Source organism: Ochotona princeps, chromosome 23 (genome assembly GCF_030435755.1).
Source record: "Ochotona princeps isolate mOchPri1 chromosome 23, mOchPri1.hap1, whole genome shotgun sequence".
NCBI lineage: Eukaryota > Metazoa > Chordata > Mammalia > Lagomorpha > Ochotonidae > Ochotona > Ochotona princeps.
The window spans coordinates 22,745,080-22,767,274 of record NC_080854.1 but is presented as its reverse complement, the minus strand read 5'-3'; the positions used below and the strand labels follow the sequence as shown (position 1 = coordinate 22,767,274).

Genomic DNA, 22,195 nt, shown 5'->3' with positions numbered 1-22,195 from the left:
ATTGCTTTACTAAATATTTTGGGCAGGTAGTTGAGCTTACCCTCCTTGTACCATTATCTTGGTTTAATATCCTTGATGTTTCAAGGCAAGATTGAGAAAGTCGGATTTATTTCTTTTTTGAGGGTCATGGTAGTTACCAAAGAGAAAAACATAGCTCTAAATTTTCTTGCTGGTAACAAGGAATATCATCAGGGGTGGTGGTGGTGGCGGTGGGGATGTATGTATTTCTTTCTTTTAAAAAAAGATTTATTTATTTATGTTGGAAAGTCAGATTTACAGAAAGAAGGAGATACAAAAAGATCTGTCCACTGGTTCATTCCTCATGTGGCTGCAATGGCTGGAGCTGAGCTAATCTGAAACCAGAGGCCTGGAGCCTCTTCTGGGTCTTACGTGAGGGTGCAGGGTCTCAAGGCTTTGGGCCATCCTCGGCTGCTTTCCCAGGAGGCCACAAGCAGGGAGCTGGACAGGAAGTGGAGCAGACGGGATATGAACCAGCACTCATATGGGATGCTGGCACATGCAAGGCAAGAAATCTAACCACTAGGCTATCACATCTCTTAGAAATGATGCAGGATGTCATGTTTTCATGGCAATTCAGGGAAGACACATAAGTTGTCACCTATTGATTTACTTGCCGAATACTGTGATGGCTGTCACTATCCCAAAGCCAACACCAGGAACCAGGAACATAATCCAAGTCTCACAGGAACCCAGCCACTTGACCATCATTGCTGTCTCAGTGCAGTTCTATTAGCAGGAAGCTGGGCTCAAGTGCCAGAGGTTGGTACCGAACGTGGGACACAGGTATGTTAACCATTAGGTTAAATACCCAACATAGAAATGTGTATTTAAAGATTAGTTACATGGCACTATACTTTCAAAGGATCAGAAATTAACTTTTTCATCTTACTCATCAGTTGGAAAGTCTCCTGGACTGACAGTGTGTGATACTGCATACTCACTTAAGAAGACGAGATAAACTGCTATTTGACTTTTAACTTGAGGGTGGCCTCTTTCTCTGAGGGAACAGACTTGGGATTTCTCATAAGCACACAGAGATACTTACATGATGATCTCAAGACAAACTTTGTGCCTACTCTATTTAGTGCTATTCTTCAAAGACTCTCCCCCTACCAATCCTACTATCCGCCATGGAACAATTTAATCAAATTTCAGAGTTAAAGACTTTCTTGATAACCAATTCTGAGAGACAGAGAAAAACACATTTGGACAAGAGTCAAAAGGTAGTTTAAGCAATGAAGGCGATTCTTCACAAACTTTAAAGACTCAACTCGGTCATCCCCCATGTGATGATGATAGAGAGACAAGGAGGATCTTTAACCACCCAAAGCAGTCTATGTCATACATGTTTATTTCTTCTTCCTTTTTAGTGTCTGAACATCATGGGCAATTAAAACAAAATAAATAAATGGGACCACGTCAAGCTAGGACATTTTTGCACTGCAAAGGAAAACACTGACAATGTGAAGAGGCAGTCAACAGAATAGGAGACAAATACTGGCAAAGTAAGCAACTGATAGAGAATGAATATCCCGGATATTCAAAGAGCTCAAGAAATTCAGCAACAACAAACAAACATTTAAGAGATGGGCAAGAGACATAAACAGTTACTTTTCAAAAGATGAACTTCAAGTGGCCAATACACACAAGAAAAAATGCTGAGATTCATTGGCCATCAGGGAAATTCAAATAAAAACACATCCCAGTTAGAATGGCTACTATCCAAAAGGGAGAAAACAATAAATATGGTAAGCATGTGGGAGAAAAGGAACCCTAATCCACTGCTGGTATGAGTGCTGACTAGTGCCACCACTATGGAAGACAGTATAGAGACTCCTTAGGTATCTGAAAATAGATCCAACCACTCCATTCCTAGGAATTTATACAAATGAAATGAAATCAGAATATGAAAGTTATCTGTACCCCCATGTATAGAGCAGTTTGATTGAAAATAATCAAGATATGTGATCAACCTAGATGCCTATCAACTGAGGATTGTATAGAATAAATATATATTGGATATTTTCCCTATGGAATACTTCTCAGCTACTAAAACCGTAAAATCTCGTCTTTTGCAATGAAGTGAGTCCAATCGGAAACCATTTTGGTTAGTGAAGTAAGACAGATTCCAAGGACAAATATCATATGTTTTCCCTGATCTGTAATAACAAATGCACAAAGTATAAAAATGTAATCTATGAGTGAGATTGACATCTTTGGATTTGATAGTTGTTACAGCCTTTGTCTATAATTCTGAGGAGTAGTAGATTTTAAAAAATTTTCCACTTGCTATGTTTTGATATGTTTAGCAATCTAATGGAGTATTTAGCTTGTGACTGCAATGTAAAAATTAGAGAAAAAAGGAACAAGGGAGGATGGGAAAGGATGGGTGAGGGATAGGGCAGGGCGGGTTGGGAAGCATCACCGTGCCACTAAGTCTGTATTGTGAAATAGGTGAAATTTGTTCTTTTTACATAAATATATAAATAAAATTGTAAAAAAGAAAAAGGAGATAGTTCATTGCTTTTCTGAAGATTGCAGCTATTCATCAACTGGATAAAACAATCTTCAAACAACTGGAGAATTCCTTCTATATCCATAAAAAAACTTCAAATGTCAGAACAATGGAGTTGAATATTAGAAGTTTAGGCAGTGGCACATTGTATCCTTTAAAACATCCCCAGCAAGTAAAGATCTTGGGACTGGTGATGGATAGAAAACAACTATCCTGAAAGCAAGGTGATCCAAAGGTGATGCTTTTCTGTTCTCTCTGCTTTTTGTGCAAAAGAATAGGAAAAGAAGATTGTATTTCAGCGCAAAAAGCTACATCACTGGCAATACTGTGAAAGACTAATACGTTCTGCCCTCCAGCTGTAGACTGCAAAACTTATACCTTAGTACATGTTGAGCATGTTCAAGAACACAATGCACATGCTAAATGTTCACAAATATTGGTTCTAAGTAGATTCATTTTCATTCCTCGATGAGTAAGCATGAAGAATAAATAGACAATGGAAAGAGTGCATAGCAAGGCAAATCAAACATCACCTCAAGATAACTTTTGAAAACTGTTATCCCCAACTGATGTAGCAAATGTGGTGGAAAAGGACAGGTAGCCATTATGAGATAAATAGATGAGAGGAAAAATGTGGCAGTGAGATAAACAGGGATTGCAAGGTAGCAACAGCATGAAATGATAGTTTTAATATTTCTATTGAAGGCAGGAAGAGATAAAACTGATGCTATAGGAAACTGAATCAGTCACTCCTAAAATTACGGATGCCCTACATAATATTCTCTAAATCAGTAGGACAAGAGATCACATATATAAAAGGCAGAGGAGAGAACTGAATTATGGCTAATTTGTGTTTAAGGAGAAGAGGCCTGTGATCTCGATGAGATTGCACTGGATTTCCATCAGGACAGCTAAAATGAAACAGTGACAACACAGAATGTCAGCAAGGATACAGAGTAACCGAAACTCATAAATTGTGGGTAAGAGTATGGAATGGAACAACTTTCCAACCTTTGGCAGTTTTTACAAAATTGAATTACATATATCCATTGACTCCAAAATTCTACTCCTGGGTGATTAGCTAATTCAAATAAAAAATATACACAACTCATTTTACAAAAATGTTAGTAGCAGTTTTATGCATAATAGCCCAAAAGTGAAATTATCCCGGGCATTACAATGAGGAAATGAATTTAGCATATTCCCATAGCAATGAAATGAACACCTGGCATTTGCATTTGCATGGAAAATTCTCAATATACATGAGGAAGAAGTGAAATGATGTAAAAGGAGTTGTGATATAGTGCACAATTCCTTTTATATAATATTTACAGAAATTGGCAAATCCAACTGGTGGTTGCTTTTAGTGGTGGGGTGCCCAAGAAGGGGAGTGAAAAACTTTTCTGGGTCGATGGAAAGTTTCTATATCTTGAAAGGGACGTGAGTCACACAGACACATGTGTTTGACAAAATTGATTAGACCATATGTGCTTGGTCTGCATATTCGCTGGATTTTAATTATATCTCATAAAAGATATTCCAATTAAAATAGCAAGGTTATACAAAGAGATCAAAGTAATGTGCAAAGTGTTAGCAAAATTTAAAATAAATCAACACAAAAACACAGTGATCATAGTCACGCAAAATCTGAGTCTGCAAACATTTCCGATAGCACTGTGCGAAACCAGGAAAGAGAGTTCAGGCTTAGATGTATATTGAAGACATATTTGAATTATGAAGACAAACAGAAGTGATCTGAAAGACAAATAGGTTTTGAAAAACATGTCTATGGAGGAACTCAGGTTTTTTTTTTTATTTCATGAATCAATACAAGAATCCATTATATCTAAAGTCTGTAGAAATTCATTGTAAGCTAATTAAAGGATTTAAAAATTAATTACTTCCTTGATCCGTTTCTTAAAGCTATCCTTTAACTCACCAACACAGTAATGAAGACTAAAAAGTAAACAATGTATGTCGTAGAGGACAACTGCAGGTAGCTAATGAGCTGCCTAAGAAAGCACTGTAAAAGGATTTTATTGCTGAATAGATTAATCTACACAAACATAATTTCATATAAAATATTTACTGATAGTCATCTAAGTAAAATGTAAAATCATATTTTACAAATACTGATGGAAGATTTGGAAAGAACAGAAATGGATTAAAGTTCTCGTCTTTGATCAGGCTGCTCAAAGACAGCATTTAATTCTGAAATCAATTAGAAAAATGAATGATTTTATCTTTGACGTTGCTAAGAGTAAGATACAGGGAAAAATGATTACATGTCTTAAGTGTAACTATTCGTAGAATTTTTAAAAAAGATTTATTCATTTTCGTTCCAATTTTAGTATATGTGCTGTTGAAGCAAGCACAAGATTTATTTATTTATAAAATATTTATTTATTTTTTATTGGAAAGTCAGATATACAAAGAGGAGGAGAAACAGAAAGGAAGATCTTCCATCTGCTAATTCATTCTCCAAATGGCTGCAACAGCCAGGAGCCAGGAGCCTCTTTCAGGTCTCCCACGCTGGCACAGGGTCCCAAGGCTTTGGGCTGTCCTCCACTGCTTTCCCAGGTCACAAGCAGGGAGTTGGATGGGAAACGGGGCTGCCAGGATTAGAACCAGTGCCCATATGGGATCCCAGCGTGATCATGGCAAGGATTTGAGCAGCTAAGCTACCGCATCAGGCCCCTCACTTGCAGAAATTTTTGAAAAGTGACTATCTTCTATGTTATTTGAAGAAATCAGAGCAAAGCAAAGCCACAGTCCATAGATTAAATATTGATAAAAAATAATTTTCAAAAAACACGAAGAAGCAAAAGTCAAATTAATACAATTTTGACTATCAGAAATGATGAAAATTTCTAATTGAGAGAAGAATATTTCTATGTTCTAGTACATTTTAGAAGTGCTTAAACTTCATGAAACTAAACTCTGTATTGCAGATATTAATGAATTTATATGAATTATGGATCCCTAGGAGAGAATATTTCATTTGTACCATCTCCCAACTTCATTTTATTAACTTCCACAGCACATACTTTGAGAAATGTTACACGAGAGGAATTTATTTATGACTATTATGAAGACAGGATGATTGCTAACATTAGTATTTAACATTAGGGGTTATGATCAGTGCTGTAACACATCAAATAAAAAATGTCTGTGTATATCGGTATTGCTGCAAATATAATTGTGCAAAACTGTTACATATTCTTTTCAAATCAATGGCTAAGAACGGCACTAAAAATGGATACAGTTATTAGGCTGTGTGTGATAGCCTAGTGGTCAAAAACTTGTCTTGCATCCTCCAAGGTCCCATGTTGGTGCTGGTTTGCGCCCCAGCTGCTCCACTCTCCATCCGGCTCCTGGCTTGTGTCCTGGGAAAGCCATGGGATGGCCCAAAGCCTTGGGACCCTACATATGCATGGGAGACCTGTAGGTAACTGGCTCCTGGCTTCAGACTGGCTCAGCTCTGGCTATTTTGGGCACTTGGGGAGTGGATCAGGGAACAGATCTTTCTCTGTGTATCTCTTTCTCTCTGTATATCTGCCTTCCCAATAAAATAAATAAACTTTTTAAAATTGATACAATTATTAAGTAAAAAGGTATCATTTGTAGATATTTATTACAGATTCTTACAGCTAAAAATTCTTAAAATTAATGTAAGTTATCTAGACAGCTAGAAAATAAATGCATCTACAGTATTATTTATCTAATTGTCCAGATATGGAAAAATGCATTTACAATAAAAATTAAAATCACAAGATAGAAAAGAATGTTACAAAACATAAAAATGCCTGATTTAGGGTCCAACATGACAGCCTAGTGGCTAAAGTCCTTGCCTTGCAAGCACCATGATCCCATATGGGTGCCAGCTCATGTCCCGGTGGCCCCGCCTCTCATCCACCTCCCTGCTTGTGGCCAGGGAAAGCAGTAGAGGACCATCCAGGCCCTTGAGACCGTGCACCTGCATGGGAGACTCAGAAGAAGCTCCTGGCTCCTGGCTTCAGCTCCGCTCAGATCCAGTCATTGCGGCCACTTGGGGAGTGAATCAGCAAGTGGAAGATCTTCCTCTCTGTATATTTGACTTTTCAATTAAATTTTTTTTAAAAAAGTGTTCGATTTAAGACTCACCAGCAATATGTCGGACCTGAATGGCTGAAACCATGAGGTTTCATAAAGAGATAGGAAAGAACACTGAAGTGAATGGAGAAACAGCCGACGCTTCTTAAGGGCCTGACTCAGTATTGAAGCATCAGTTCTCCCACATAAAAGTATAGGTTTAATTCATTGCCAAATTACCAATAGGCAATCATACACACATGTATGTAATATGTTACACACATACGTATGTATATGTGTATATGTATGTCTGCATATAGTTTCATATATATGTATGAATCCTGCTTATTGTTCTCTGCCTTGCTTCTCCCTCTTACACACACACACACACACACACACGCAGAGGACATTTCACATTTAGGTCACTGAACAAGAACCTTAGTACATACTGTTCTCTGCCTTCATTCTCACACAGTTATTTCCTTCTAGAAGCTTCCTTTATCCTGTAAGTCCCGATCGGGTGCCTCACACCACCCTCTGCTTCCTCCTACTTGGCTCGTGCTGTGTAATTTTATAATGGACTGCTTTTTGCGTGGCTGTGGGCTCTGAGGAGGCAAAGCCATCTCTTATTTTCTGTTTTGTCTTGCTTAATGCCTGACGCAGTACACACTCAGTAAATGTTTGTTTAATGCACAGCTGAAAATGATGAAGAAAAAAGCAGATGGACTCCAAGCCACAAAAACTTACTGTTTTTTCAAGAAATATTTTAAACAGAATTAAAATATTGAATTAAATGACATATTTATAGTAACTATTATAGGAGCTAGATATATGTCCTTTAAAATTCATTTTAAAATTTATTGATTTATTTTAATTGGAAAGTCAGATATACAGAGAGGAGGAGAGACAGAGAGGAAGATCTTCTGTCCGATGCCTCATTCCTCAAGCTGTCGCAATGGTTGGAACTGAGCCAATCTGAAACCAGGAGCCTGGAGCTTCTACTGGATCTCCCACGTGGATGCAGGATCCCAAGGTTTTGAGCCATCCTCTACTGCTTGCCCAGGCACAGGCAGGGAGCTGGATGGGAAGCCACAACGATTAGAACTGGTGCCCATATGGGACCCTGGTGCTTGCAATACGAGGACTTTAGCCACTAGGCTACTGTGCTGGGCCCTTAAATTCATTTTTTAAAGAAAAGATTGAGAGCCAAATAGAAATCTTCACAATTAATTAAAAAACAAACCTCATAAAAATTATGAAAGGTGGTAAATTGATGAAAAATAATTGTACATAGCACCCAAATTAGTTATTTTAAACTTATCAGCAAAGTTAGTACTTTTGCAAAATGAAATGCTATGGAAATTTCAAAAGCAATTTTCAGAACTGGCTATCAGTCCTATAAATATACATATGTCTATATAATTGACTAGCACATAGCATTAGCTTTAAAAAATTTTTTCAAAAAATACACACTGAAGATATTTCTGATTTTTTGAAAAAAATGAAAAGGGAAATTTAATTATATGTAAATAGTGATCAACATTTTTTCCCCGAGTGACAGGATTCAGTTGTGGGTTATATTAATTTCCCTTTTCCGCACTATGTATTGCCAGAAAAAAATATTAAATAAATTTTATGTTTATATAAAAATCCATTTTATAACCTCAGGAACCTACTCCATTATCTGCTGGAAGTTAATATTTACATTCTTTCACAAAATTACTTTCCTTCATCGCCTTAAAGTATCAAATAAAATAAACATTTCTTAAATTTCTCATATCAAGAAAGATTTGGAAGACATTTCCTTTAAAAAATGGGGAAAAAATAAAAAGCTGGAAGAGGAACTGAGTCAAGCTAAGTATTTAGCAGTTAAGGGATGCTATTAAAAGGCCAAATATAAGAGTTATGAGAGTTCCAGAAGGCACAGAAAGAGAAGCTGGGTTTAAAAAAGCATTCAACAAAATAATAAAGGAAAAGTTCCTTAATCTTGGAAATATTTGGGAGGGACACAGAACTTCCAATAGGGTTGACCAAAAGCAATCTTTACTTTGACATTTGATAATATGGAAAAGATTCTTAAATAAGCACATGGAAAGAAAAAACTCAATTAATATATAGAGGAACCCCAATCTGATTGATTGCTGACCATTCAGAGGAAATTCTGCAGGCCAGAAGAGAATGGAGTGACATAGTCCAGATTCTAAAAGGAAAAAATGGCAAACCCAAAATAACTTACCCAGCAAAGCTTTCCTTTGTCTTTGAAAATGAAATAAAATTCTTTCACAGTAAAGGAAAGATAAAAGAATTCACCTCTTACAGACTTGCCCTACAAATGATGCTTAAAGATGTTCTCTCGCAAGAGTAAAGGAACAGCACATACCAAAACTAAAGACAAATGTGGAGAGCAGCCCGATAAAACAACAAATGAAGACGAATGCAAATAATGGATAAACCATTGCTAAAATGACAGGATCAAATTACTACCTATCAGTATTAACTCTAAATGTAAATGGCTTAAACTCATCAGTCAAACGTCATGGATAAGCAGATTGGTTTAAAAAACTAAACCCATCTATCTGCTGTCTATAGGAAACACGTCTCACCAACAAAGAAATGCAGAAATTGAAAATGAAAGGATGGAAAAAATTCCCTACTAATGGGAAAGATAAATGAACTGGCATAGTCATCCTCTTATTGGATAACACAGATGCTGATTTGCAAGATATTTAAAGAGAGGAAGAAGGACATCACATAATGATCAAAGGATTCTTTCAGCAAAAAAAGATCACTTCACTAGTTTCTTAAGATTTTTTTCATCTCTAAGAAAATACATTTTTAATAGCAATGAAATCACACTGACCCTTACTGCAAGTATCTTAGAGGCTGCTTTTTTCCATTGAGACACTGTGTGGCTTGATCTTTTCTCATTCCACAACTTTGTTTCCTAGTTTGCTCCACTTGGCTCAGCCTCCTTCTTGTCCTTCCTTTGGCATGCTCCCTTTTACCTTAGTGTCTTTGCATATGCTGTTTCTTTTTCTGAGAAAATTCTTCTACCTCATTTTTATCTGGAGCAACCATCATTTGCAGCATTGCTTTCTTAGAGAATAACATCTCTCTCTCTCTCTTTGTTGTCCTTCTCACATGTAATGTGCCAGAACTTGATCTGTACCCATTCCGTTACATATTTTGCAGTTTCATGAGCAAAGACAACTTGCAATATTTTGCATTTCCCTAGTAGACAGCACAGTGTCCAGAGGGTTGAGAAACTGTTGTTTCAGGGATTTTGAAGGATCACTTTGAATGATGATCACAGATTTGAATGTAAACTTCTGCACAGGACATTCAGTGACAACTCAATTCCTTGTGTAACTGATTCAATTAATGCAGGGTAGTTATTCCTTCTGGGTCGGAAGTACAGTGAAATCAAGGCCAGTGTAGATCTTCCCAGCTTGGAGGTGCAGCTCTCCAACTGCCTGGGTAGCAGTTAATTAGCCCATATTACATTTGTTCCATACTTTTTCATCCCAGAAAGGAGTTTGGCTTGTATAAACACTTCATATGATTAGTATCCATCAAAGACCAACTTCTACCAGAAATATTGACTTTGAATTACTACAGTATCACTTCTAAGCAAAGCAGGATTTTTTTTGTCTTATTCTTCAACACTCTAAAAAGCTTAATTGTGGCCACAACTAATGCTTAAAACGAAAATATGGAAAGTATTAGTAGCAGATCAGAGCATTTTACAAGAGTCAATATTTTCTTTTTAATGTAGTCTATTTTGCTCCCTCAAAAATTCTCTGAGATTTCTCAATTTCCTCCCCACTTGCACCCTTTTGACGTTCTTTGTTGGCTGCTGAAGTCAAAGGGAACAATTGGGCATCAATAGGAATATGATGTGACCCGTCTAGAACACTGTGTTCCAGCTTAATTGTTACACTTTAAGGGCTCATAAACTTGAAAGAGACTTGCAGATGGAGGTGTAAAAGGATCAAGCAGACGAGAAAGTGGGTGTTGTTTTAGGACAAATCATGAAGACTGTAATTCTGTTGGCAAAGATGAAAGCTATCACAGAAAATGGTCAACGTCAAAAAAGACTGGGATAAAATAAATTACTTTTGTTCAATGTTATAAACCACTTGTTTCAAAAAAGTTAATAACAGAGGATCTGTTATATTACCCAATAAATAATTAATGTAAGACACTTTCTGCCTCAAAATGTGTTTTCCATTGACTAGAAATTGATACAGAAAACAAAGAATAAAAATTTTTTGTGTCATGACAATAAATTCATGATATAATAGTGATAGATTGGCAAAATTTCACATAAACATATATTAGATGGTAACAGATACATAGAGCATTATGTAATATTGACTAAAATGTTAAAAGTTAAGCAAAATTGGGGATAAAATCATTTACATTATAATAATAAATGTACAACTGGCATTGAGAGTCTAGAATATTCCATGAACCACATCTGGCCTGCTGACCTATTTTATTAATAAGTTTTATTAGAACACAATCATTGATTTAGGTACTGTCTATAGTGGCTTTTATATGGTCATGGCAGAGTTGCATAATTATTAGAGATTAATATGACCCACAGAACCTAAAATATTTCTTATCTGAATCTTTACAAAAAACTTTTCTGACCCCACCAGTTTAAGACATATTAGAAACATCCTTAATGTTTGAGAAAATAAGTTCTCTCAGATAATATCCATGGTAGCCTTTTCTTACCAAGTAAGCCATATCTGATAACCATAATAAGAGCCTGAATAAAACCACACATTTACCAGTTATCTGATCATTATGTCTTTGAGGGTGATAACAGTTAAAGATATTTCCTGAAATTTAGGAAGTTAGGGAGTAACTGGGTTTCTGATAATAGCTAGCTCCTTTTGATGCCTTTGAAATGAGGGCTGTGCACCTACTAAAAATCATAAAATTGTTGAAAAACAATATGCAAAAGTACAAACCGATATCATATGGTGAACATAATTAAGACTATGGGATTCTGATATATAGATGAAAATACTTCACTGTTCTGTGCACTAATTACATATAGTGGTGCTTTATCCACAAAGATAACAAACTCACAGTCCTCAGAAATACTGATTTTCTTTGTTGTCCCAGGGAAGTCCCTGGTGTAAAATCAATGCATATATATTTTATAACATGACTTTGGCAGCTATAACAGTTATATTTCTGAAATGGCTATATAAAAGCACAACTTTGGAAACTATTCCAATGTTTGGACTTTTCCATTCCCACTTCACATAATGAATCACATTTTCTGTGACAAATTTCCACTCACGGGCAAATTTCTAGATTCCTTTTCTGTTAAGTGTGCTCAGAAGATAGATTGCTCAGAAGTTAGTTCATAATTATATGTAGTTAATACTTGACAAGATGATATCAATTAGAAGGAACAGGGTTATACTTTGGGGTTGGCACTATTAAAATTCTCTTATGATTTTGACATGATTGAATCCCTTAGAGAGTTAAATTTTTCCATCAAAACCAAGTTGGATAAAGCCACAGCAATTAATGGCTGAGATTTATAGATGAGATAGTATGATTAAGCACTGACTCAGTAGCCAAGTCCAAGTATGAGACTTCATTAAGGCCTTTCATTTTCAATTGTTATCAACAACAGTCAGTGTCATTCTTGCACTCCCACTGAATGCTTGCCATTTGTTGGGTGAATTCACCCGCTAAAAGGAAGTCTCAATAGCAGCCGCCTACCTACGCAGAAGACAGATTCCCTGTGAAGCTTAATGTTTTGCTATTGAATAATGCCCTAGTGCAAGGATAATCAGAGTTACCTATCACGTTGTACAGTAATCACATCTTATTGAAAATTCATTGCTTCCAAAGGAATAGCCATGAAAATGTCCCAATTGTGGCCACTTTGCAAAGGAAATCTCTGAAATACTACCATGAGAAGTGGTTATGTATTTGAACATGCATTTTCAAGTCCTTGCATTGCTATCAAAGTTTTAAGATGGCTTGGTGAAAAATTTGTAGCATGTAGATTCTTCTCTGGTTGATGACTTCCTGAAACCATACACAGGTTCTGCGTTTAAATATTTCACTGGGATTCTGCCTTATATTTTAAAGCATTCCCTGCCTATTATTGATTCTCACCCTCACAACACAGCATGAGAAATTTGAAGCTCATTTTGATGCTTTTTTTATGCCTATCTTAATTTCTTATAATTTCTTTGTTCACAAATGAAAGATTTTTCCACATAACCAATCTCAATATCTTTTAAGAAATAAGAAACAGACAGAATCCAAACTAAATATGAACAATAACAAGCTTCTAAAATTTGCTGTTCCTTTCAGTGTAACCATACTGGACTAATGGCACAGGGATACCAAGTCTGAGGGCCCTTCATGTAGCCCAAGGGAACCAGGTATCTTTCTTGCTCGATTCCATATGATTTAATGAGTCACAATACCCATATCATTTAAACTCATAACTGGAAGCAGAAGTGCTTTATTAGGCTGGTTGGTTACCCTTGGTGCCTGACCCAGTTTCTGTGGAATCCAGCATGGTCCCTGGCCATTAAGTCTTTTTCCATTTGGAGGTCAGTCTGGCAGGGTACTTGGCTCCATTGAAGAACTATGCTTATACCAGCAGTATTTTTTTTTTCCTCAGCACATTGCTATCCTTACTATTGTGCCTCCCATTAGTGGAGTTGACATATTTCTGAGCTTCATTTGCTATGGCTTTACTAGAGGAAGAACAGGTGCTTCTACAATTTCTTCATTTCTGGGAATTGCACACTGCCCAACCAGCTATGATGTGCCTGCTGGCATCAAATGTAGGGCAAATGGAGAAGGTCTATGCAACTAATTTCCCAGCTTCATCTCTCTTGAGGAGTTTTCCTGCACACTTATCAGATTTGGATCCCAAACTCTCATAACCCAGCTCTCCAGCTCAATATTTGGCAAGAACAAGGACCTTGAACGTGTGCCATTTGTGGCTTTGTGGACAAATCTTCAAATCAACAAACTATGTATCATCATTCCAAAGTCTTTCTGTAAGTTTGTCACACTACTCAACCATCAAAAAGGGGTAGCAGGATCAAGGGGAAAAACTCCTTGAGGGTCAACCATAAAGGAGGAATGTCTCATTCATTATCTTACTCCACCTTCAAAACTATCACAACACATAAGCATTCACATCTCCCTTTTTACAAACAAGGAGCTTGAGGCTGCAGAGAATGCTGTTTAGCTTACTATGGTTCATGTAACTTCTGAATGGCAGAGCTTTAAAGCAAGTTCAACAGACAGAACTGCGCTGCTATTATCTTCAGAGAAGGTATATTCTTTTATAACAGCAGCAGGTGCCCTTACACTGTTTGATCAATAATCACAAGTACTATGTTGGTTTACCGGTGAAGTACAAGAAGAGAGGGAAACATGATTGATCAGACAATGAATTTTCAGATTGTTTGAGATTCACTAATTCATGAGGAGTTCACACCCAAACTTTGCTCCATTGCCTTGGAATTTTGTCTTGTTGACTGCTGGTCTACCCAATTAAGTTCTAAATTCTCACATGAGGATAATACCAATGACTCCCATGAATTGAATTCTTCCTGAGTGCCAAGTATTTTTACATGCCTTATCTTGTCTCTATTTTCTGAACAAGTTTGGAATGTATATTTTAGTAACCTCATTGTGCTGTTGTGAATATAGAGTGGTGAGAGGTGCCCAACTTGCTGCACAGCTTCTCTCTTGAAAAATTAGATTTGAGATATGTGTGGTCTGGCTGATTTCATTTAATTGGCTATTAGCCTGTGTGCAAATTCCCAATTCTTGAAAGAGACTAGCATATGGATACCTAGGGATGGAAATAAGGACTCTGGCACTGATGTCTAACTTTGAACAAAGCTGGACACCAGCAAGGTTTCTCCCAATTGTAGCATTGCACAAACGCATCAGATGATGTTACTGCAAGATGCGCTTGGAAGTTTTAACCTTGGCAACAGGTGTTTGCTACCTAGCTTTTTGCCAGTACAGATTGTTGGTTGACTTGCTTATCTAAAAATGCACAAGCTAGAAATGTTCATCGCTCCAATAATCATGGCCTAAACAGTATACTAGGTTCTTTGGCACATTGTTAGGGATGTTAAATTTAGAGGGGGTGTTTGACAAAGGAACACAGAAAATAAAATGAGAGGTAGATTTAAAAAGTATGCAGGGGCTTATATTGGCACGTTGGTCAGGAAAGTGAAGGCAACGAAAGAAATTCTTTCTGGAACAGAGTAGGATAATGGTAAAGGACAGGTGAAATAAACAAGTGGATGTTTCCTCAAGCCTCACACATCATCCTGTGTATTGTTAAAGGAGACACACTTATAACTAGGTATCGATGTATGATGACTACAGAAAACCTGTGACATGGGTTTGCTGTCTTACAGTCTTGGAGTCTTGATCCCTACAAGTAATTAGCAAACTTCCATTTTCTTAGGCCACAAGTGGCAGCAATTCTGTTTTAGTGTACTTGGACTGACAATAACTTGGCTTCTAAGCATTTATAGTCTGTGATGATTGAAATATCATTTGTAAACATTTTAGTTCACTTACTGAATATTGGAACTCAAAACTACATGGCTAGGTCCTGGGGCAGAGTAGACAGCCATAGTTGTGTCATGAACTTACAGCTCAGTTGTGTTAATCAAGAACACATAATGTCATGAAATGATGATTGTAGCAGATAGGGCAACATCATGAACGATGCATGATAAAATATAAATCTAAAATATAAAATAAAAAATAGTGTTCTACACTTTCCCTTCCTGCCTCAAGTCACAGTTTTTGTCTTTCCTTTTCATCCTCTCTAGTCTTAATAAGCATCTAGCCCCACTGATTGAGTTTCAACTCCACTCATCTTTCTGAATATCCAAATTATGCAGTCCATATTGCTGAGAGACTCCCAAGACACAGTTAAGATTCCAATTTCAAAGAACTCTTTTTCTCCTGCCCCTTGAAGGTGGATTTGCATACCAACTTTGGGGTTGAACCCCCAGATTCCCAAGTGCCTGCAGAAGGTTGAGTTCAAGCAGGTTTAGACACAAGGCAGTCATTCTAATACTTGTCAATTCACTAGTAACTTTTCACAGAATTTTTGTCAAATCATAATTGTAAAAATTTGTATAAAATCACCATTGAAGCACACATCTATCTACCAAAACCCAGACATGGATACCTCCTAACATTTCATCTACTTGGGAGATAAATCCGCCTCTGAAAATAGTGTTGTCCATCCTTGAGTGGCCACATTGAGCAGTGTATCTAGTTTAGAAGGGGACAAATAGAGGGTGCTGGTTTCCCAGATTCATAGCATCTGAAATGTGAGATAGCTTTAAAGAAGACCTGTGGCCCATGTTACCATAGGTGGTATGTTGTAACGGCTACAAGACAGGAGAAGGACATACTATTTTTCATGAACACTCTTTAAAAAAATCAGATATAAACAATATATGGTTTCAATGAGGTCCTGTGAAAATTCAAATCAGAAAACTTGCTGAAAAAAGATAAATCCCATTAGGTCAAACCCTAAGGTGATGGAGTCACTTCTATGATCACATGTTTGACACTGTATTGTTCTAATCTTTGAAATGACTTTGTTTTTGCTTAGGACACATCAATGTTTGATTTAGATTCACTTTTTCTGCTAGGTTTAAATCATAACTACTCCAATTAAAACTTAGTTACACCCATTGGTTTACAGTTGCATTTTTAAATTAAAGCTCTCTGTGTAGGATTCTGAGTTATTTGGAGACTATTCAAATGCTTGAAATGGCTTTCAAAATTTAATTAATTATTGTTGCCATGGCACCCTTTCAACTTAATTAAGAGTATAATTTAATGCAGCTGTATCTATATTTCTGTTTTCTTTGCTGTTTTGAATTTGGAAGTTATCATCTATGGCCATACCACCCTGAATGCACCTGATCTTGTCTGAATTTGGAAGTTACCACAACCGTAGGAACTATCTGATCTGTATTGTAAAGTAATATGAATAACACTTTTGTTGAAAATCAAATAGCCAAATGAACAGATTGATGACTTGATTAGATAAATTCAGTTGAAATGAATACGTGTCAGTTTCTATTGAAAATTACCCTATGACAACTGAAGTAAAGCACTACCTTCAATTTAATTAAAATATGTTAAAAAATGAAAACTTGTATTATAGAAGATGAATCATCATAATTACTGCCTTCCGAGTCATTGCTGAAGAATTCATTACCTATGTCATACCTATGTCACAGAAATCTTAATGACTTTCTTTCTTTTTTTAAAAAAAGATTTATTTTATTTTTATTGGAAAGTCAGATATACAGAGAGGAAGATCTTCTGTCTGTTGATTCACTCCCCAAGCAGCTGCAATGGCTGGAGCTGAGCCGATCCAAAGCTAGGAGCCTGAAGCTCCTTTTGAGTCTCCCACATGGGTATAGGGTCCCAAGGCTTTGGGCTGTCCTCAGCTGCCTTCCCAGGCCACAAGCAGGGGGCTGAGTGGAAAGCAGGGCTACTGGGATTGGAACCGGTGCCCATATGGGATCCTGGCACATGCAAGGTGAGGACTTTGGCCACTAGATCACTGTGCCGAGTCCTAAATGAATTTATACGCACTAATTCTTCTAAAGCTATTGTTACTACAATGAGAAAGGGAGGAAGACCTTTTGCTTCCAATACTGATTATTGGGAAACCAAGTAATGAGAGAATTTTCTAGAAGTTGATATGCAGTGGGAGGTAGAAAAGGCTGAGCAAGCTAGTACATTTTTCAAGAGAGATACTTTTAATATATTTTAAGCAAATAATATGACACATGAACTAATCATTTTTGTTTTTTGCATTTTTTAAAGGCCAGCCTCATGTGGTCACAGGAAGCAACTGGAATTTGACACATAGCTTGTTGAATAACTTGGGTTATTATGCGAGGGACACATAGATGGGCACGAACAGGAAACATGAGTAATGGGTAGAAAGTGTCAAAGGAGAGCATTCCATCAGGAATCCTTTGGTTTTGATAACTTCAATGAGCCAGCTCTGCAGGTGAAGAGTTATCCTCCCCGTTTTGCAGATGGCAAAGTTTAGACGCAAGGCCTTCCTGGGAGTCTGAATTTGTCAGCTTCCCATGAGTCCCACTGGTGGATGACAGTTGCTTATTGCTAGCATTTAAATGAAGAAAGTGATCTATTTAAATAGCCATGAAAGACTTGCTAAAGTGTCGAAATACATGGAAAAGAGGAAAACTAATACTGTGAATCATGATCTTTCCAGCTTTTATGAAAAACACAATAATTCAAACCGTCAAATTCCATCAAAACAATCTTATGAAGCAGCATGAACTTTATGTGGTTAGGAGGTTAGAAAAAAAACAAGAAAAAAATTTTCCTAGGAATTGATTTTTTTTTTCTTAAGTAAATCAAGGTCAAAATGCTCAACCTTTGTCAATGGCACTAGATGCCATTCTGTTTGAATGCAAGGTCAGTCAGTGGTCCAGGTCGTTATGGGACAGAGAAGGCTAGATTAGCTGAGGCTTCTGACAGCCTGCCCATTGGAAAGCCCTGATGGCCCTACGTGCCAATTTGATCTTGAATCCAGAACCTCATCTGTTCCTCTGATGTCATCCTCACAGGATCCTCTGCTGCCACTTGCAGACATCCCTGGGCAGCTTCTGTCAGTCCTTCTGCTTCCTGTCTACAAGACATTCTCACACAGAAGCCTGGAGACTCTGCAGCAATGTATTGGAAGCCAGGATATTCCCTACTTAGAAACTTCTAGAGATTTCAGTCCTAAAATCGCTAACTCCAACCAACGACCTCAGGCCTCTTCACCTTCTGCCCAGTCTGATGTCACCACATCCTCCCTAGACTTCGGTAACCATGGTTGCTTTTCAACCTTTTTAACCTGTCAGAGTATTTCCAGTCTTAGGGCTTTTGCTTTCGTTGTCCCTGTTACCCGTCTGCATTCTGACCTCTGTTCCCTAATTTTGCTCTCTTTAGTATTCACAGTTGAGTTCCAACAACACCTCTTCAGAGAGGACCACTCTCATTGGCCACCCTCAGAGAGGACCACTCTCATTGGCCACCTTCAGAGAGGACCACTCTCACTGGCCACCCTCAGAGAGGACCACTCTCATTGGCCACCCTCAGAGAGGACCACTCTCATTGGCCACCCTCAGAGAGGACCACTCTCATTGGCCACCCTCAGAGAGGACCACTCTCATTGGCCATCCTCATCAGATTCTACTCCCACTTGTCAGGTTTTTTATCTTTCTTTTTTTATAAATTTTTTTTTTATTTGAAAGTCAGTGTTACAGAGAGAAAGTGGGAGAGTCAGAAAGAGAGGTTTTCCATCCATTGGTTCACTTTTTGAATAGTTGTAAAGCCAGAGCTAGGCCACACGGAAGCCAGAAGCCAGGAGATTCATCAGGGTCTCCCATGTTGGCTCAGGGGTCAGGACACTTGGACCATTTTCTGCTGCTTTCCAGCACACAGGTGGGGTACTAGCATTACATGTAGTGATTTAACCTTCTACCCAACCCAGGTGGACACTGATCATCATTTATTGTTATTATTATTATATTTTTAAAGTGTGGATACCTGTTTCTTCTCACTAGAATATAAATAACACAGGAGCAGGGACATCAACACTTTATCTTAAGCTTTTAAAATGGTTTCCTGAAACATTGTGAGACATCTGTAACTATTAGTTGAGTGAATAGAAAGTTTCTAATGTCCATGATTCTCAGCTAACAGCAGACCTTTTCCTATCCTTCTTGTAACATCCTTGACAATTTCTCATTGTCTCCCAGTCCTGAAATCTTAGAACCCCAGGAAGGTGAAAATAGTATGTCGTCTTGCACTCTATCAAATCTGCTTCCGTTCTGGTGCTAACAGGACCTTCTGGGGGGTCATTTGGTCTCGCAGCTATGCATGGGATTCTTGCACTGCACCGCAGAATCTCTGGGTTTGAGTCATGGTTGTGCTTCTAGTTCCAGCTTCCTGATCATGCATGCCCTGTGAGGCAGCAGGAGGTGGTTCAAGGACTCCTGCGGGAGACTTCCTTGGAATTCTAGACCTCCAACTTCCACAACTTCAACTTAACCCAGCCCTGACTGTTGCAGGTATTTGAGAAGTAAGCTAACAGTAGAAGATTTCTCCCCATCTTTCTTTTTCTCCCTTTCAAAATAAAATTAAATAAACACATCAGGCTTCTGAGAAGGATTAGAATATGACGCTTAACAGGACCCTCTGTAACTGATTCTAGAATCATCCACGTATTCTAGATTCTTCCATACTTATAGGTGACGTGGAAATGACTTCAAATTCACTGCTTCTCCTAGCTCAGTATGATTCTTATGGCTTTTGTAACCCAAAAGATTTCCTGAGTTTGACAAATTAGAACATAATGCAGTGAATTCTTACCCAATTGGCTTTGGTAAAGTCTACCAGTGGAAGTCCCTGGTGACTGTTGTAATTATATTTTAATAAGGATGTGAGCAGGAATGAAATTAATTGGTTTTCAACTGCCTGAGACAAAGAAGCAAATCTTGGTTAACTAACAATCAACAGAGAAATTGGGAAATGTAATACATGGGTGGTGGGGAAGCCTCACCTTTATCTTCCAACCTTGTAATTATCAAGCCTCTGGAAAAATTATTTCCAGACTACATGCAGGTAAATTTTAGTTATAAGACTTTGCACTGTCACCCAAATCCAGGGATCTGGATATGGAAGTAGTAACATTTAGTATCATATTCAAAATCATATTTTCCAAGGCATAAAACAATTCAGTTGCTAACAATATAATATGGATGGTTTTCAGGGTCATATGACTTAAATCAATGCAGAAGAAGCAATAAAAATAAGTAATGAAGATGTAATCACCAGAAAAACCAGAAATAAATACAGCGGCCCTGGCACAAATCCAGAATCTCCATTCAATGGGTCTAGGTATATTTTATAGTTTTCAAGTACCTTAAGGTAATTAAGTATAATCAATATTTTGAGAACTATTGTTTTACAAGCTTGCTTTTTTACAGTGTTAAAGCTTTCTGAAATTTTTCTTAAATTAGCAATGAATTTAGAAACATAAAATAAAAGGAAACAATCATTTTCTAATGGCACAAATTAACCTGTCATCTTGTCCTAAAGAGACTTTCATGTCTTTCATGCATCCCAGCTGTTTCCAACTATTCTTCAGAAAGATCTGTCTCCCCCTGTGTCACCACTGGCAATGAAGTCAAAAGCACCTAAAACAAATAAGAAATCTTTAAAAATGCTTCTGTTTGGGACTGACACAGTGGCATGTTGGCTAACCTGTGGGTGGTGTCAGCATCCCGTATGGGGGCTGGTTCTAGTTCTGGTTGTTTCACTTGCAATCCAGCTCCCAGCTTGTGATATAGGAAGGCAGCAGAGAATGGCTCAAGTGCTTGGGCCACTGCACCAGAATGGGTGACCTGGAAGAAGCTCCTTGTTCCTGGTTTCAGACTGTCTCTCTCAGCTCCAGCTGTCATGACCATTTGGGGAGTGAACTAGTGGATGGAAAACTTGTCTGTGTCTCCTTCTCACTCTGTAAAATATGCTTGTCACATAAAAATAAGTAGAACTTACAAAAAGATAATATTGTAAAAGCTGCTGAACTGCCTTTTCTTTTTCAGGTGTAAAATAAAAAGTCAGTATCCTTTCCATGAACAAAAGCCTTGGAGAAATCAGAGCAACTGTTAGAACTCTATGGCTAAGGGGCAGCAGGAATAGTAACCAGAAACTTCACTTTCTATAGGTAAGTGTGAATGAAGTAGTGTTAAGTGTCAACAAATTTTAGTTGAATGGAGGTTCCAAGGTAGTTGGAATGGGACTCAAGGGACTACTGTGGTCACCTATGGGTTGCTCCCATCCATGCAAGCATAGTGCTGCAGTTTCATTTACTGATCTATAACAGTAATTGCTAGGGAGGCATATTTTACCCCAATAGGAAGATTAAACAGACTCATGGCTTCAGAACTCTGAAAAGATACTGAGAATTCACAAGCTGAAATTCTAATTTCACCTCTGTCACCAGCTAGCCTCATGGCTCAAGGCAAGTAATTAAACTTCATTTCACAATTTGTAGAGTTGGAGAACTGCAGAAGGATTACACATTGTTATAAAACAGCTACCATGGGCAATAATGAGCATGATAATAAAGCTCTTCGCAGTAGTTACATGAAGCTTGGTGGATGCAAGTAGCTCTCCAATACTAAGAGCACCACAGTTGGCTAGCATTTACTGCAGGGAACCCGCAAAGCATACAGAGGGTGGGAACTGGTATCTGGTTACCAAGGGTCTTTTAGCTACAACAGCCAAGTGGATACATGCACTGTGAGCCACTACCTGCAAATCAAGAAGACTGAATCTAAACGTTTTTGTAGTTCGATTTTTTTCCAGATAAAGATCACCTTCCTTGAACCAGTTAATCGCCTTTAAATGTTTTATTGTCTATGATTATGCTGAAGATCCTTACATTTTTGTTCAGCAATTATTAACTCTTTTCATATTAGATTATTCTGGAGG

General features: G+C 37.6%; 1 protein-coding gene across 1 annotated transcript in view; it reads right to left on the bottom strand.

The window, feature by feature from the left end:
- The window catches only part of PRLR (prolactin receptor), a 135,651-nt gene extending 114,550 nt beyond the window's left edge, over nucleotides 1-21,101 (bottom strand). The window contains exon 1 of the mRNA XM_058680002.1: nucleotides 20,779-21,101. The gene's annotated coding sequence lies outside the window, so the exon portion shown is untranslated. The remainder of the gene's footprint in view (nucleotides 1-20,778) is intronic.
- Between the last annotated feature and the right edge of the window lie 1,094 nt (nucleotides 21,102-22,195).